This window comes from Bubalus kerabau, chromosome 2, assembly GCF_029407905.1.
Source record: "Bubalus kerabau isolate K-KA32 ecotype Philippines breed swamp buffalo chromosome 2, PCC_UOA_SB_1v2, whole genome shotgun sequence".
Taxonomy (NCBI): Eukaryota; Metazoa; Chordata; class Mammalia; order Artiodactyla; family Bovidae; genus Bubalus; species Bubalus kerabau.
The window spans coordinates 178,407,661-178,424,742 of record NC_073625.1 but is presented as its reverse complement, the minus strand read 5'-3'; positions in this window follow the sequence as shown (position 1 = coordinate 178,424,742).

The following is a 17,082-nucleotide window of genomic DNA, read 5'->3' as shown; positions in this document are numbered from 1 at the left end:
GTAGGAAACATTTTAAAAAAATAACAAATTACATCCTGTGGTCTCTCTTCCTTTTTTATTTTTATTTTATTTTTTACCTTAAGTACAATGCATACCGATAAAAAAGATGTACGTTGCATGTATCTGTGATAATAGCCGCAGCCAAGGCAGTCTGAAGCATATTAACAGCAGACTTATCTGTGGAGCAGCACCTTATGTAAGATGCATTTTCCTCTAGAGCCAAGCAGCGCAGAATCCACCTACATGGCAGATAAGTGGCCCCTGGGCCCACATGCAGCCCAGTGCCAGGGCTGCGGCTGGGGAGTTTTCTCAGCCACAGAATTGACACAACAAGGGTAGGATTTCCATTTAGTGCAACAGAAGCTGCCATGTAAATGGCACTTGATGCTTTGCAGTCTGGCTGTACTAATGTCATCTATGGAACCCAAGATAATTTCAGTGACATCTTTCTTTTCTCTTGGGGAGAAATGTGCTTTCAGCCAGGGTCCATCTGACAAGCCTGGGTAAAGATTTGCATGGCAGGTGGAGACCGTGTATAAAACTGTCCCCCACCCACTCCAGTGCTCTTGCCTGGAGAATCCCAGGGATGGGGGAGCCTGGTGGGCTGCCGTCTATGGGGTCGCACAGAGTCGGACACGACTGAAGTGACTTAGCAGCAGCAGCAGCAGCTCTGCAAAAGATATAGGGCTAAATAACTTCTTGGTGGAAGCTGATTGAATAACCTTGATTCCTTGCTTCTGGGTGGCCAGGGGCTCCTTAGACTGTGGTGACCAAATGGATCATCCAAGAAAGCCGGCACCCTCATCTGTGCAGCTCTGTGAGCTTTGGGTGTGTGGCTTGGTTAGGGATGTGATGCTATTCATCTGTAGCTCCGCCCCCATCCAATCACAACCTCTACCCTTCAGCCCCAGGTCCCAACTCACACCCATGTGGCCGCAGATTGGCTCTTTATTCTGACCTGCATGCCATCACTCCCTGGTGCAGATGGAGCCTTTCCCCAGGCTGCTGTCTGTCTCCCTCTCCCACTTCAGTTCTCCACTGCCAGCCTTCCCTGGCTTCTCTGCCTTCCCAGCTGTTCTACTGTTGGTCTCTCTAGCAGACCAGTATTGCTTATTATCCAGAGCCTCCGTGAAACCATCCAACCTTTGCCTTTTGCTCTTTATCCAGGCCTCAGAGCTCTTGGGAAAGTCATGAAGGTGGAGTCAACATCTAACATCATCTGGAGACTCTGAGTCGTGTTGAACTTCTCTTCCTCTTGGGACTCCTTCTTGGCATTTCCCCAGAGGGAGCTTCAAGCATGGGACCTCAAGGCATGGACTACTTCTGCCTCGTCCTGTCTCAGGGCAGTGGGGTCTTCCTCTCCAACTTTCGTACCTCAATGACTCTGTCGCTCCTTATGCTCCTTTGGTCTGTCTGATTCTCTCTCTGTAGTTTTCTCCTCATCATCCTTTGCTGGACTTTTCCTGGGAGTGGTCAGCATTTCTGCTTCCTTGCTTTTACCACCTGCATGCCTCTAATCGCTATTTTTTTTTTGGGGTCACATATCATGAGGGAACATAGTTTTCTGACCAGTGATCAAACCCCTGCCCCCTGCATTGGAAGCTTGGAGTCTTAAGCCCCAAACCACCAGGGAAGTCCCATGTAATCTTTTGTTATTTAATTTCCATTCCTTCCATTTTGTGAAAATGATATTTTTGAAGGACACAGATGAGGCTGTGTGAGACTCAGTGACTGTTCCTTAAGCTAGTGTCAGGGCTTGTCTTGTATGACCACCATATCCCTCTTTTAGTAGACAAAATAATGACCCTTCAAGGATAGTCACGTTCTAATCCCTGGGATCTGTGATTATGTTACCTTATATGGCAAAAATAACTTGGCAGATGTGACTAAATTAAGGATCTTGAGTTGGGGAGATTATCCTAGCTTATCTGGGTGGGCCCAACGTAATCACGGGAGTCCTTATAAGGAAAAGAGGGGTATAGGAGAGTCTACTTTGGGGAGGAGCTGTGATGACCCAAGCAGAGAACAGATTGATACTGGGCCAGGAGCCAAGGAATGCTGGCAGCCTCTAATAGCTAGAAAAAGCAAGGAATGGATTATCCCATAGAGCCTTCAAAAGTAACACAGCTCTGCCAATACTTAATTTTAGCCCCATAAGACCCATTTCTGATTTCTTCCCTCGAGGACTGTAAGAGAATAAATTTGCATTGCTTTAAGACACTGAGTTTGTGGTAAGTTGTTACAGCAACAATAAGAAACGAATACACGTCTCAAAACTCTCTTCTCTCTAGATTGTCCCGTCTAAAGTGATGGAAACTTCTGCTTCATCTTCTGGTCTTTTTCAACCTGCTTCCTCCAAAATGGAAAAATGCATTTAGCATTTTCACAATGAATATTTGCAGAAGAAGTCTGTTTAAAATGATACCACTGTATTTAGCACGTGTGGGGATACCTCTCTTCTTAGAGAATCTTCCTCCACCCACAGCCCTTAATGGGTAGACCTCAGATCCATGACCCACCCCCAAAATAGCTGATTGACTCAGGGGTGTGCGTCTCATCTAAGGGGACCTCATTGGTCAGCTGGCTTGGTGCAGAAAAGGGGAGTTGGGCCAATCAGATGCCCACTCTGGGAAATCTGTCTGATACCAAGTTTTGGTTCATGATAGGCACTGGATCAGAAAGACTGGTAGATTTATATCTGGTATGGCAATAAAGGACTAGATGAAATTCAGAGAGTGGAGAAACTCAGAGGTGACTAATTGGAGGATGAGAAGGGGGTGAAGGTAGAGATCTTGTGGAACCGCTAAGGCGGAGGAGGCAACAGCCTCTGTGTCTTGCAGCAACTTTGGTTTCACCTTTGCCGAGGCCTGTGAGTTTTCCATGTTTCTTTGAGACACTCCTCTTTGACTTGGTTGGATTTCTGTTCCTTAAGATCAAAGATTCTCAGACTGGAATGATCTGTGTTTGTCCAGTTGCTCAAGCCAGAAACCTGGGATGTCACCTTTGACTCTTCTTATCTTCTCTGTTGTCCCAGAGCCTGAATACATAAGAAGGAGGAGAACATGGGTCAGACCCTGAGAAAAGCCAACAATTTGAGGAGCAGAAGAAGAATCTTCAAAAGGAGAAGAGAAGGAGAAATGGGATGAAAGCTAGGAATGCTTCCTGAAGCATCTCTGAAGTGAAGGAAGCGAGTGCTTAGAAGCACTGAATGTCATCAGATCCCAAATCAACTGATTTTTGTTTCGATGGGTGATGAAAAAGGAAACAACTTTTTGGAAACCCAGTATCTTAAAACTGGGAGCTGGGGGAAGAGCATTTGGGTGAGGGAATACATAAGCCATTCTCCAGTGGAAGCCAAGGCAAGTTGTTTATTAGTGCCAGCTGCAAAATACATACAGAAATGAGAAATGAGTGATGAGGATTGCAACTAGATCTGACTTTGAGCTCCTCAAGGTCAAAGCTTGTGTCTTATTCACCCACCTACTTGCAATACCTGGCTTAGCTCCTGGCATTCATTCATTCTTGCCACAATCTCTGTCACATATTTAGGTATCAAGAACATAGTAGGCATTCAATTGGACAAATTAAGCTCTTTTTACATCATGTTCTGAAAATTGTTCATTTGAAAAACTCCAGACTTCCCTGGCTGACAGTTTTAGCCACCAGAATGCATGGGAAGAAGAGACAGTTTGTTTAGAACTAAAGATATTTTCCACTTGTCAAGGAAGGAATCCAGATTTTGAGCAAGTATTGAATTGTGTGCTAAAGAAAATATTTAATGAAAAAAATTTGTTGTTTGTATGGATGGATCCATGCAACTAAAACTGTTCATACAGAGATAATCCTCGCTGAAAAAGTTAAGGATAAGGGCCTCCCCAACATTGGGTTGGACTTGCCCCGAATGAAGGGGATACCCTGAATGTGCCAGGTTACCACTCTGAAGTCATAATGATCCATATGGAGTACTTTGCCCCATCAAAGGAAATTCAATGCAGACCCTGGACCTTTGACAGTAGAAAATAAACTCCCTACCTCTGTGGCTCATTTCGGAAAACAGAAAAGGGAAATTGTATAATCAAATGTGCTCTTTTGAAGATTCTGAGAGCAGCAGGACAGAAACCTTGTGGGTAGCATGCTTAGGTTGGGTTGAAAACAACTGGAGTGTTTCTGTGTCCATAGGCAGCCCTCTAGGTTGGATGCAGCCCGGCTTTGTGAGAACTGATTAGGATGCAAAGCAATCTTGCAGTCTTGTTCCTGGAGCGTGTCTCACCTCTGTCCCCTCAACTCTGCCTCGGCCCATTCCTAGGTGTGAAAGTTCTGATTGTTATCTTGGTTACAGAATCCCATTCCTTGTCTGTTTTCTTTTGCCCTTATCCTCACACTTCTTTGAATGTCCTTTCATGGGACGCCTTGATCTGCTCCCAAAGAAATGCAATTATCAGAAATCAACCTCTCTCACCCATTTCTGCCCTAAGCAGCTTTTGCCCACTGGTGAATTTCGCATTGTACTGAGAAAGTCAGCAACTAATACTAGTAACAATAAAATATGTTTGTATTTTTTAGATGACTTTTTCCACTGGGGACTCCCTGGTGAGAGCCAGGCGCTGAGCAGAGTAAGTGTGTATATGAGCTGGAAATGGAGAGCAAGAAAGAGACCTGGCCGGTTGAAGCCTTTCCTTGACAGCTAATTTCCATTTTTTGGTATCAAGGGGTCTGTGCCAGTAATTGGCATGCAGATTGTGTCTGATGGGCCTGTTATACAGAATAAAGGAATCTGCTAGTTAGAATAAGCCAACCCCAGGCTGATGGATGGGGCATAAGGAGGTCATTGCAAAAGAGAAATTGTGTGTGTGTGTGTGTCCCTGTGCGTGCGTGTGTTTCACAAGAATTCCACCCCCCCATCTCCCTCTTGATCCAGCAAACTCTAATCTTTCATATTGCATTGAGACAAATGTTGCTCCATTTCTCTCCCTTTCTCTGTTTTTCCCTTAAAGGGATATTTGATAGAACCCAGTCCAGGTTTTAATAAAGTGTGGGGGCAAAGGAGAAATTAAAGCAGTGTCATGGTTTGTTAGCAGCCCAGGATCTTTCAGGATGGGCCCAGGCTACAAATTATACTCTGGAATTAATTGGCAGAAGGTAGTTCTCCCGTCCATCATGCTTAATCCAAAGGTGTGGGTGGAAGGGGCTGTGGGGCATCTACAGGAATGTATATACTCTTATCCACTGCCCCTTTTCTTTGTCTAAGTCACTGGTGCCATTAGGTAGCTGTTTCCTGGACCCTCACCCCATGCCTCGTTTAGGTAGGAGTTGTACCATCTCCTGTTACCTCTAGAGTATAGGTGCTATATAATGTTGTGTTAGTTTCTACTGTACTGCAAAATGAAGCAGCCATACATACATTTATCCCCTCCCTTTTGACTTCCCTCCCATTCAGTCCCTCACAGTGCATTAAGTAGAGTTTCCTGTGCTACACACTAAAACAGAATATTATTATATTTTAAAAAAGAAATAGATGAATCCCTCATAGAAAATTCTTTGCTTTATTTTTCATTAGAGAAATTCAGTTGTGTCACTGAGCAGATGTCAGCACGAGTTCTGAAGCCCTTTGGCTTCTGAACTGATCCAGAAGGGTCCCATTGGGTTATTTTTTTCTGGCTATGTCTTTCCCCAAGGCTGCCATAACAGGTGAATGCAGAACATTTAAAGGGTCCAATTGTAGTCCTATACTTTTGGGTAGGACTATGATTTTACCTTTTTAACTCACTAACCTCTAAGAGTGGGGCCAAGGGCCTCTAGAAAAGTGGTACTGGAGGGAAAGTAGAATGAGGAAGAAGACAGAGGAAGAACAAGGACAAGCGGCTAAGGAGTAGGAGGGAGGGAAGTGAGAATGAGGATAAAGAGAAAGGGACAGAAGAGGGAGACCAGAGACGAGAACAGAGGATGAGTTGGAGGTTCAGTTCAGTTCAGTTCAGTTACTCAGTCGTGTCCGACTCTTTGTGACTCCATGAACTGCAGCACGCCAGGCCTCCCTGTCCATCACCAACTCCCAGAGTCCACCCAAACCCATGTCCATTGAGTCGGTGATGCCATCCAACCATCTCATCCTCTGTCATCCCCTTCTCCTCCTGCCCTCAATCTTTCTCAGCATCAGGGTCTTTTCCAATCAGTCAGCTCTTCGTATCAGGTGGCCAAAGTATTGGTGTTTCAGCTTCAACATCAGTCTTTCCAATGAACACCCAGGACTGATCTCCTTTAGGATGGACTGGTTGGATCTTCTTGCAGTCCAAGGGACTCTCAAGAGTCTTCTCCAACACCACAGTTCTTCTGCGCTCAGCTTTCTTTATGGTCCAGCTCTCATATCCATACATGACTACTGGAAAAACCATAGCCTTGACTAGATGAACCTTTGTTGGCAAAGTAATATCTCTGCTTTTGAATATGCTATCTAGGTTGGTCATAACTTTCCTTCCCAGGAGTAAGCGTCTCTTAATTTCATGGCTGCAATCACCATCTGCGGTGATTTTGGAGCCCAGAAAAATAAAGTCTGACACTGTTTCCACTGTTTCCCCATCTATTTGCCATGAAGTGATGGGACTGGATGCCATGATCTTAGTTTTCTGAATGTTGAGATTTAAGCCAACTTTTTCACTCTCTTTCACTTTCATCAAGAGGCTCTTTAGTTCCTCTTCACTTTCTGCCATAAGGGTGGTGTCATCTGCATGTCTGAGGTTATTGATATTTCTCCGGGCACCTCCTAAACCCCAATCTGAGGACAGAGGCTGCCTGCCTCCTCTCTTGGTCCTGCCAGGGAGCTTCCATTGTTCCAGGACAGTGCTGCTGTGCCACCTACAGGCCTGGAGGTTGAACAGAGGCAGGCGATGTCTCTGCCAACATTCCATTGTACTCTGTGCAGCCCCTACTTAATGCCCTCTGCTGTGGAGGAAAGACCTCCCTCCCTTTTGCCAAGTGTGCCAGAGGGTCTTTTACTGGCTGCTGATGTAGGTGGTACTATTTCTCTCAAACACATCAGTATCTCTGAGTTTTTGCTTCACAGAGGATTTTTTTGGTGGCAGAAGAGGGTAAAAAGGAAGAGGAGGGAGTCAGTGGTGTGGTAACTGTTCCTGATTCAGCTTGGTGGTTGGGGCACCAGACCTGTGGGCTGAATCCCTGGAGGATACGGGGGTCCCTGCTGGCTCCCAGGTTTCACCAGGTTGCCCAGGCCCGGGGTGAGCTTGGGGTGTTCTAGGAGTTGACAGGGCCCTTTGCTGAGACTCTGGGTGCTGGCAGTGGTGATTTGGCACCCAGGTGATGAGGAGAGGCACAGATCTGGGGAGCCATCTTCCCCTTCTGCATGGGGACCAGCACCGTGAGGGCACCTGAGGACGCTGGCTTTGGGAGTGTCTGTCATAGCACCCACTGCACAGCTGGAGGCATTTCCCCATGGGCTGCTGGAGCTGAGGCTCAGGGGATACAGACAAATAAAATGTGGGGTCCCGGGGAAGGGAGGGCTGCTGCCTGAATGCAGCTCATAGGCCAGTGGTAAGTCCATGGCAGGCTCCCCTTTGAAGACTTCCAGAATAGCTGGGTGTGCTCTAGGTCTATCTGGGGGCTCTGGAGGCCTACTGTTCTGTACGGGGAGTTATTAAGCCCATCTGAGGTCATAGTTGACTTTCTAAGTCCTAACTTTATAATTTGGGCCACCTTCCCAAATGATAGAGAAAAGAAAAGGCTGCTGCTATGGGGAGCAGGTCACTTGTCAAATTATGGGCCCCCTTCTAACAAGGTCTTCCAGCAGGGCTACTGACACCCCAGACTTGCCTCAGGACTGGGAGCCTCCTTCTTAAAAGTCCCTTCCCCTTGTGTTCTCGGAATGTTAAAAACCTTACACAAAGCTCTTTGAGCACTCAGGTGGGCCTCATTTTATGCTCTGTTGATATTTCTTCCTTCTTCCCCATTCTCTTGCCTGCCATGGGTTTTGGCAACTCTGGACAGGACCAAGGCCAGCCAATGAGAATTGGAGAAACCTCTGTGTAAACTTTGCACTAGTTATAAAAAAGTGTCCTTTCCTCGGGAGACTAGCCTCATGCAGGGTGCAGAGTGTGATGACTGAATCACAGGCTGAATTTGAGCACCCACTCACCTCCTTGTCCAGGCGCCCTGTACAAACTGCAAGGGGTCTGGCCTCTCCTGCTTTTCCACTTGTCAAGGCTGCTACCATTGTCATGTGACCACACTCTTCATATTCAGCATCATTTTCTTATTGCTGGCTGTGAATTTTGTTGATTTCTACCAAAAATTATCTTCCTGTTCTCCTTAAGCATGTATCCACTTTTGAAGCATTGCTCCCTGAGGATATGAGTTTGTTACTGTGTTAGCCATGTGGCCATTTGGGTTGTAATTGAGAAAACAAAGTCACTTTAGTTATTACAACAGGAGGATTTTAATGCAGGAAATTGTTTAAGCAGGTGGTAGAGTTGCTGAGAAGACAAACAGTGGATGAATAAAACAACCTAGAAATTAGCACTAGCGGGGAGCTGCTCCCACCCTAGGAGGAAAGCGAGGTGATGGTGTTACTGGGGCAGCCAGTTTACAAGTGAGGCTGCACGCATAAGGCTCAAAAGCCCACAAGCCAAAGATGGGAGCACGGACAGATACACACTCTTGGTTTCTCAGTGGCATAATTAAGCTGCCAAACCATCCCTGCTGCTGCTGCTAAGTCGCTTCAGTCGTGTCCGACTCTGTGCGACCCCATAGATGGCAGTCCATCAGGCTCCCCTGTCCCTGGGATTCTCCAGGCAAGAACACTGGAGTGGGCTGCCATTTCCTTCTCCAATGCATGAAAGTGAAAAGTGAAAGTCCCTTTCAGTCGTGTCCGACTCTTAGCGACCCCACGGACTGCAGCCTACCAGGCTCGGATCACCCTTTTCATTTTCTTGTTAGTGTTGCATAAGTCAGTCTGTCGAGAAACCAAGCATTGCACTCCAGACTCAGAGTTGGAGAATTCAGGTTTTTATGCCAGCAGGCCCAGAGGAATTAACACTTCCAGCTATGAGCCCTGAACAAAGGAATTACAGAGTTTTTATAGACAGTGCATGACACCAGACTTTAGTGCGCAGTGGGGACTGAATAGGCTAGTTCAAAGTAGGGGTCTCATATACTCCAGAACAGTGGTTAGGATGCAGCAGCAGGGGGCTGGGGGTGCCTGACCTTCACACAAACAAACATGGTTAAGCAGGATTACAGGAGCTGGGTAATTGACAAGGGTGAGTGAAGAGAATTTCAGCTCCTAGAATTGTTGCAAGTTTCTGTTTTCCCAAAACTATGTAACTTACGTGATTTTGCAAGGAGCTGGCTGAGTTGCAGAAGCAGAAGGAGCATGAGGTTATTTCTAGTTGGGTGCAAGTTTTTAAATTTTCCTCTTCATTAGCAAATAATAAAGGCCTAGATTTGTTTGAATCTGTTAGATTTTCTGTTACTTATAGCTCAACATGTCTGACGTAATAGTCTTCCAATGTGGACTTATGGTAACAAGTGTGTTACATTTTATCACCCTTTGAAGCAACAGCTGGCTGGTTGAGGCCACAGTGAACCCCAGGCCTGTGGGTGCAGTGCCCCTCTACGCCCCGCAGTGGCAAACTGTGGGTGCCGATCAGTGATGGAAGCGGAGCCTGGGTTGAAGCATGCTGGGATTCAGTTCCAGGGTCTCCCACCGGACACCGCCATTGTGTGATTCATTCAACACACCCAGCCACCTGTGTGCCTGCTAGAAGTCCTGGAAGAAGTGTTTTCCACTTCCTTCTGGCCAGTGAAGACTCAGGGCTTCCTGATTGCCCCACATAATATAAACACACAATTATAGTATTTATCCTGGAAGCTCCCCTGAGCCTGGTACTCAACAGTGCATGCAAAGATCTCCTCTTCTTTCTCCTGGGTACTCTGATCTCAGGGCAGTGAGTTAATGAAAAAAATTGCCTGAGGCAAGGCTTCCTTTTCTGTTCCTTTACTGTTGATTTTCAGTGTGAGGTCAGTTCTGCTTGTTTATTGGGAGCGGCAGTGGTCAAGTGTACCTTGTAACTGGGAGAGTACAAACATTTGTCTTAAGAATTGTCTACCAGTGTGTTAATTTTGCCCAACTGGTGAGCTCAGTTTTGTGGCACACAAGCCAGGCTCAACTACTCCACACGCTGGTAGAAATTGGTCTCTGAACAACCAGAGAGTAAACATTTTTGGATGGATTTGCCTTTTCTTTCATCTTTTGGGAGTTATAAAGCTTTTTCTATTTTGTGTTAGAACCACTTTGCAACCACTTTTATGTCTTAGTATTACACGGTACAGAAATTCTGAAGTTGATTTAATTCATCATCATCATTCTTGCCTGGATAATCCCATAGACAGAGAAGCCTGGCAGGCCATGGTCCATAGGGTCGTAGAGAGTTAGACATGACTGAAGCGACTAAGCACTCATACACGCATCATTATAGCATCATGTATCAGTATATAGGGCTTCCTCTATGTCAGGCAGTGACTCATTTTAATCCTCATGACAACTCTATAAGGTAAGTGTTCAGGGTCATATTGTGTCCTCAGTTCAATCCCAGTGCCTAGAATGTGCCCTTATTTGGAGACAGTGTCTTCACAGAAGATAATCAAGTTAATTGAGGTCACTGTGTGTGTGGGCTCAGTAGTTCCCAATTCTTTGTGACTCCATGGACTGTAGCCTGCCAGCCTCCCCTGTCCAGGCGAGAGGACTAGAGTGGGTTGCCATTTCTTTTTCCAGGGGATCTTCCCAACCCAGGAATTGAACCCATCTTGCATCTCCTGCAGATGGATTCTATACCACTGCACTGTTTGGGAAGCCCAGTTGAGGTCATTAGGGTGAGCACTAATCCACTATGACTAGCGTCCTGATAAAACAGGAAAATTTGGACACACAGACATGCATCACATAGAGAAGACTATGTGAGACACAGGGCCATCTACAAGCCAAGGAGAGAAGCCTCAAAAGGAACTAGAATTGCCAGCACCTTGATTTCAGACTTCCAGTCTTCAGAACTCTGAGATAGTAAGTTTCTGTTGTTTAAGCCACCTAATTTGAGGTGCATTGTCCTGAGTCCAGGATCTGCACTGTGCCCCCAGAAAACACCAAAATCTGCTGGATGCTCACATCCCTGTGTAAACTTTTGGATGCTTTTGGATGCAGAACCAGTGGATATGGAGAGTCCACTCTAGTAAGTATTCTATTATTGTCTAATATCTTCATTGTCTATTGTTGTCTAATATCATTCATTATTGTCTATTATCTTCATTTTCAGAAGAGGAAGCTGAGGCAGAGAAATGTTGGGAACTTTGCTAAGTTCATTTAAGAGGAAGTAGGGGTGGTTCTAGCTTCACAGGGACCCAAATGTGTTGAAAGTGGTCAAGTGCGGTGGGTGTCTTCAGTCTTGGTGGCCCGGGTATCATTTTGAACAGGACTTCCCTCTTCCCCAAGTCTTTCATTTATAGTCAGTGGACTTTGTGTGAAAGTGGATCTGATGTTTGCTTAACAGAGAAACGAAGCTATGTTCATGAACACTTCACAAGAGCCGGGGATATAGCTATTTGCTGGACTTCAGAAAGAGGTGGGCTCTGCTGGCTATAGAGATGTTCAAGTGCTTTGAGTTACTTCTGCCTTTGACCCTCCCAGTAGGAGATCTAGACACAAGCATGTGTGCCCATGTACACACACCCATCACTTCTTGTATACACATATATTAACTTGCACACATTCTTCACTTATATCCATATTTACAAATAGAAACACACAGACACATATCTGAACACATGTACAGGCAAACACACTCGTCCCCCTGAATACACATGTGCTCATTCTCCTGTATGCTTACACTGTTATGCACAAACATGCCTGTCCTCACGCTCCCTTCCACATGGATGTGTGCATGCACACACACACACCTGAGGACATAGATGGTGAAGCAGGCTCAGACAAGTAGCCCTGTGAATCATCAGAGTGTGTGACAAGCTAGTGTTCATCTTAGGTCATGTTACTTAGAAGCAGATCCTGAGATCAGAGGGAGTGTGCAAGAGACTAATTAGGGAAGTGCTCTGGGGGAGTTCAACAAGGGAGTCAGGCAGGCAGGATAGGGATGGATGAAGTGATCGTTTGTGAAGTTAGAAGTTGCCCTGATCCTTGGTGGTGCTCTCGAGCACCAGTCATCCCTCATGGTGTCTCTCAGAAGGCAAGGAATCTGGCTGTCCTCTTGCACCCGTCAGCCATGCACTGGCTTCAGACAACTTAGTGGGGGCTAGTGGCAGTAAACTCCCAGCCACTTGTGTCTGTCGCTGTGTCTGGGTGAAAGTTCTAGCCACTCAGGGGTCATCTCCTGAAGACTGCAGAGTGAGAGCTCTTGGAAGCAAAGCACAGGGGGAAGGAAGCTAGGGGCACCTGGCACTGGTACACGGGGTCTCAGTGTCTCTGGGCAGGGTACAGTGTATGCATGTGTGTGTGTCTGTGTATACTGAGGGGAGTTCCAGGGGCTCTGGGTGTTCTTTCAAGGAGCAGAAGGATGATCCGGGGGCCTACGGAGGGGTGAGGCCTGTGGATATTGGTCCTGACCCAGGAAGGCCCCCTGAGCAGAGGCTGGATCAGGTAGCTTGGTGAGGTGGCCCATGGGCAGAGGCTATTTGTCTCTCTAGGGGTCTTTGTGTGTTCTTGGCCAGGATATGAAAAAGACCAAGGTCAGCCTTGGTGCCAGTTGCAATTCTGTGTACGTGGGGCAGAGGCAGATCGTAGGGAAAATCTACCACATTGTCTGTGAGAAGATAGATAACCCGAGATCCTGGGGGAATTCCTATGCCCTCCATATACTTAACAGCTTTCAGGGGGCTGCTGCAGAGATCTGGTTCTGCTGGTCTATACAATGGGCTGAAGGAGGTGGGTAAGCGGTTGTCTCTCTTGCTTACCGGCTCCTTTGGCCGATTGGATGTCAATTTCTATATACAGGATGGCAAAGCCCACCCCTCCGCCACCCTAGGGTGGGGGCTGGGGGCAAAACTAACCTTTTCTTGGCATCCCCCTGGTAAGTTAATCTCTCCCCATTTTGCAAATAAGGAAAATGAATCAGAAGACGTAAAGTGAGTTGCTTAAGGTCATACAAGGATATAGTGGTCAAATTGGGGTTCAAATGGACACTTATGCTCCTAGCAACTAGATTGGGGCCACCGGGCTAAGGCAGTGATGGCAGCATGGCCAGAAGCTCAAGTGCAGGGTTCCAGCTGGCCAGGCCAGGGAGCACCTGCCAAGCCCAGTGCAAGCCCTCTTTCCTCCACCAGGCCTGAGGTTGCTCCTGGCATGGGCTAGTCTGGCAATTTACTGGGAATAAACACTAAGAGGTAGAGAAAATAGACATATCTCTCATAAGCAAGCAATGATTTTCAGAGACTGAACAGTTTAAATTCATATTTTAAAATAATTTATTTGCAAGGCACAGTCCTGCTAAAATATAAACCAAATTTTCATTAGTGAACAGAATACTTAACATCCAAAGCCCTGACTGGTTCAGGGCTGTATGAAAAAAAAAGGGGGGTAAGAAATTGCTTTATCTTTGTCTGTATGACTAAAAAGGTCACCATAGAGGCCCTTCCAAAGGAGAAGGAAGGCCAATCTGAGGACAAATTCCAGCTTAATCTCTAGGATGTAAAATTTAGTTGAGTACCAAAGTGAGTTTCCCACCTTCAAAAATTCAGCCTCACCTGAAGCAATGGGAAGAAAATGTTGGCAGTTTAAAAATATTAATTTTCTCTGCTACAGGTTGTTTACTTGGCAGCTGGTACCCCACTTTCAAGCAAGATTGCTTATGGCTCTTAATAAATATTTGGTAATTTGGTTAAAAACCAGTATTTCTAAACCTGCCTTTGGCCTTAATGTAGCAGTGTTTGAAAACTGATTCCTCAAATAATGGGAGGTTGAGGATGAAGATGTCATCTCTTAGCAGCCTGCTGATTCTGAAGAATAGCCATGCTTTGAGCTTCTGGACTTCTGTTGAGAGGGTGTAAATATGGATATTTGTATACTTCAAAGAAAATATCTTACTAAATTTCCATGCATTTTTAAAATATTTTTTCCAATTATTAATAGATTTTTTGTTTTGTTTTGAGATAGTTATAGATGCGCATGCAGTTGTAAGTAATAATACAGAGAAACAGGCATTAAAATATATGTTTTGCAAATAGCAAGGCAGAAATACAGACACAGATGTACAGAACATAAGTATGGACACCAAGGGAAAAGGAGGGGTGGGATGATGTGGGAAACTGGTATTAATGTGTATATACACACTGCTACTGCTGCTACTGCTAAGTCGCTTCAGTCGTGTCCGACTCTATGTGACCCCATAGACGGCAGCGCACCAGGCTCCCCTTCCCTGGGATTCTCCAGGCAAGAACACTGGAGTGGGTTGCCATTTCCTTCTCCAATGCATGAAAGTGAAAAGTGAAAGTGAAGTCGCTCAGTCGTGTCCAACTCTTCGCAACCCCATGGACTGCAGCCTACCAGGCTCCTCCGTCCATGGGGTTTTCCAGGCAAGAGTACTGGAGTGGGGTGCCATTGCCTTCTCCAATATACACACTACTATGAATAAAATAGATAACTAATGAGAACCTACTGTATAGCACAGGGAACTCTACTCAATGCTCTGTGGTGACCTAAATAGAAAGGAAATCCAAAAAGGAGGGGATATATGTAAACATATAGCTGTTTCACTTTGCTGTACAGCAGAAACTAACACAACATTATAAAGCAACTATACTCCAATAAAAATTAAAAGATGTGTGTGTGTGCGTGCATTTCCTTCATCTCATGATGCTTATAACTTCCCTGGTGGCTCAGATGGTAAAGCGTCTGTTTATAATGCGGGAGACCCGGGTTTGATCCCTGGGCTGGGAAGATCCACTGGAGAAGGAAATGGCAATCCACTCCAGGACTATTGCTTGGAAAATCCCATAGACAGAGGAGCCTGGTAGGCTACAGTCCATGGGGTCACAAAGAGCAGGACACGACTGAGCGACTTCACTATTCACTATGATGCTTATGGACATCCTTCTACTTGCTCTGTCTGGTGATGAAGGAATCCTGCAGGAGGGTGAGGCATATGAACTCTGAGTTCAGGCATAGCTTGAACTCTGAGTTAATCTGCACCAACCTACCACCCAACTAAAAGACTGTGCATTTTTATCCTCTATTAATGTTACAAGGGAAGAATTTAGCTACATATGTCAGAAGTCCAGGTGATAATGAAATGTACCTCAGGTTTGCACCTTGCAAATCACCATGAAACAAGCCATAGAAAAATCAAAAGAGAATGAAATAGCATATGTATTTATACAATGGAAGATAAATGTGTGATATTTAAAGTAATAGAAGATATCATCAGAAACAAGGTTAGTTGAATCAATTATAAAATAATTTCAACTTTTGGTAGACAAAAAACACTAAATGAAGTGAAAAATTAGAAAATTATTTAAATTATTAAAATAAGGCTTAAGGTCCAAAATAGATACAGAGTTATGCAAATTTACGGTGAAGACCTGTATTCTACTTGAGGATTTATCAAAAGATATGAAGATATTGTTTACATATAAAGAATGACAGGTAACATCTTTCATTCATATCACCTTTACCATTTATAATGTTGCAACATCATTGTAGGGAATAGATTTTCTCTAGCAAAAATGTCTTGTTTTTGTTTCTTACAGATAATAAACTAACATGAAAAGATATTCAATGTGAATAATAATTAAAGAAATATGAGTTTGAACAGCCAAGGAATGCCAACAGGAAATTAATAAAAATAAATAAGATCAAGAAAACCAGTTAAATTAGGTTCTGCATGGAAAACCCACACTGTTGTTGGCCACTCTGTAATTTGTTCCTATTTTTCTCAAGTGCAATCTGGAAATTTATAATAAAAACTATGGAGCATTCATATCTTTTGACTTGGTAATCCTACTTTTGGGAAAATACCCTAAGGTAACAATCCAAATGAAAAAAAAAAGCCATTTATATGAAGATATTTATGGCAGCATGTTCATAATGGGAGAAAATAGAAAGTGACCTAAATGCTCAGTGAGTGGGAATAACTAAGAGAACTATGGTGAATCAGAATTCCCTGTGACCATGAAAACTGAGAAGTATGTGAGCTGTGAAAATGTGCACACATCACAGAGCTAAGTGCAAGCAAAGCAGAATGCAGAATAGACTAGCCACTCTTACGACTTCACATAAATGGTGTTTGTGCTCTGATGAGTTTGGGAAAAAAATGTAGGTAGATGTAAATAACTAGGAGTGTTCAATTCCTCCTTAATTTCCCTATAAAAGTATTTATTTAAGTATTTGTCAAAGATTTACTATTTGACAAAGCAATGAGATAGTAGTTAAAACTTCATTAGATGTGTAATCCATGCAGACAATTGTTTTCTAATGTGTAGGTATTTCTAAGTTTCCTTTGGAGGACTGACCTCACTATTTCTGTACTATTATTCCTACTGTAGTTGGTGGATCACCTGAGCCTTCTGCCTGCAGAAAGCCATCACAAGATTGCTGTGGGTGGCCTGGAGGCGGTGGAGTCCCTTTTCCCTCCTCGTTCCAGATACCATCTTCTTATTTGTCCCTGAAGTTAATACATCCTCTGAGTTTTGGCCAATGGACCACCAGGGAAGTCTCCCAGTTCTTCTTCCCTCCCCATGTTCCTCTTCATCCTGGCAACCACTAATCTGCTCTCTGTCTCTATAAACTTTGCCTTTTCTCTATATTTCTATAAATTAAATCATAGATTAGAAAAAAGTACATCCTCTGAACCCTGAGGAGGAATTAAGTAATGCTCTGCCCCAGGGATCTAAACATAGAGTAAGAGCAGCATTGGGCAGGTGAGGTCTGACCCTTGTCCATGGTCTAGCAATCTTTTTGCCTTTGTCTAGCAATCTTGCCTAGTGGTAAAGAAGTCACCTGCAAGACAGGAGACCCAGGAGATGTGGGTTTGATCCCAGGGTTGGGAAGATCCTTTGGAGTAGGAAAAGGCAACCCAC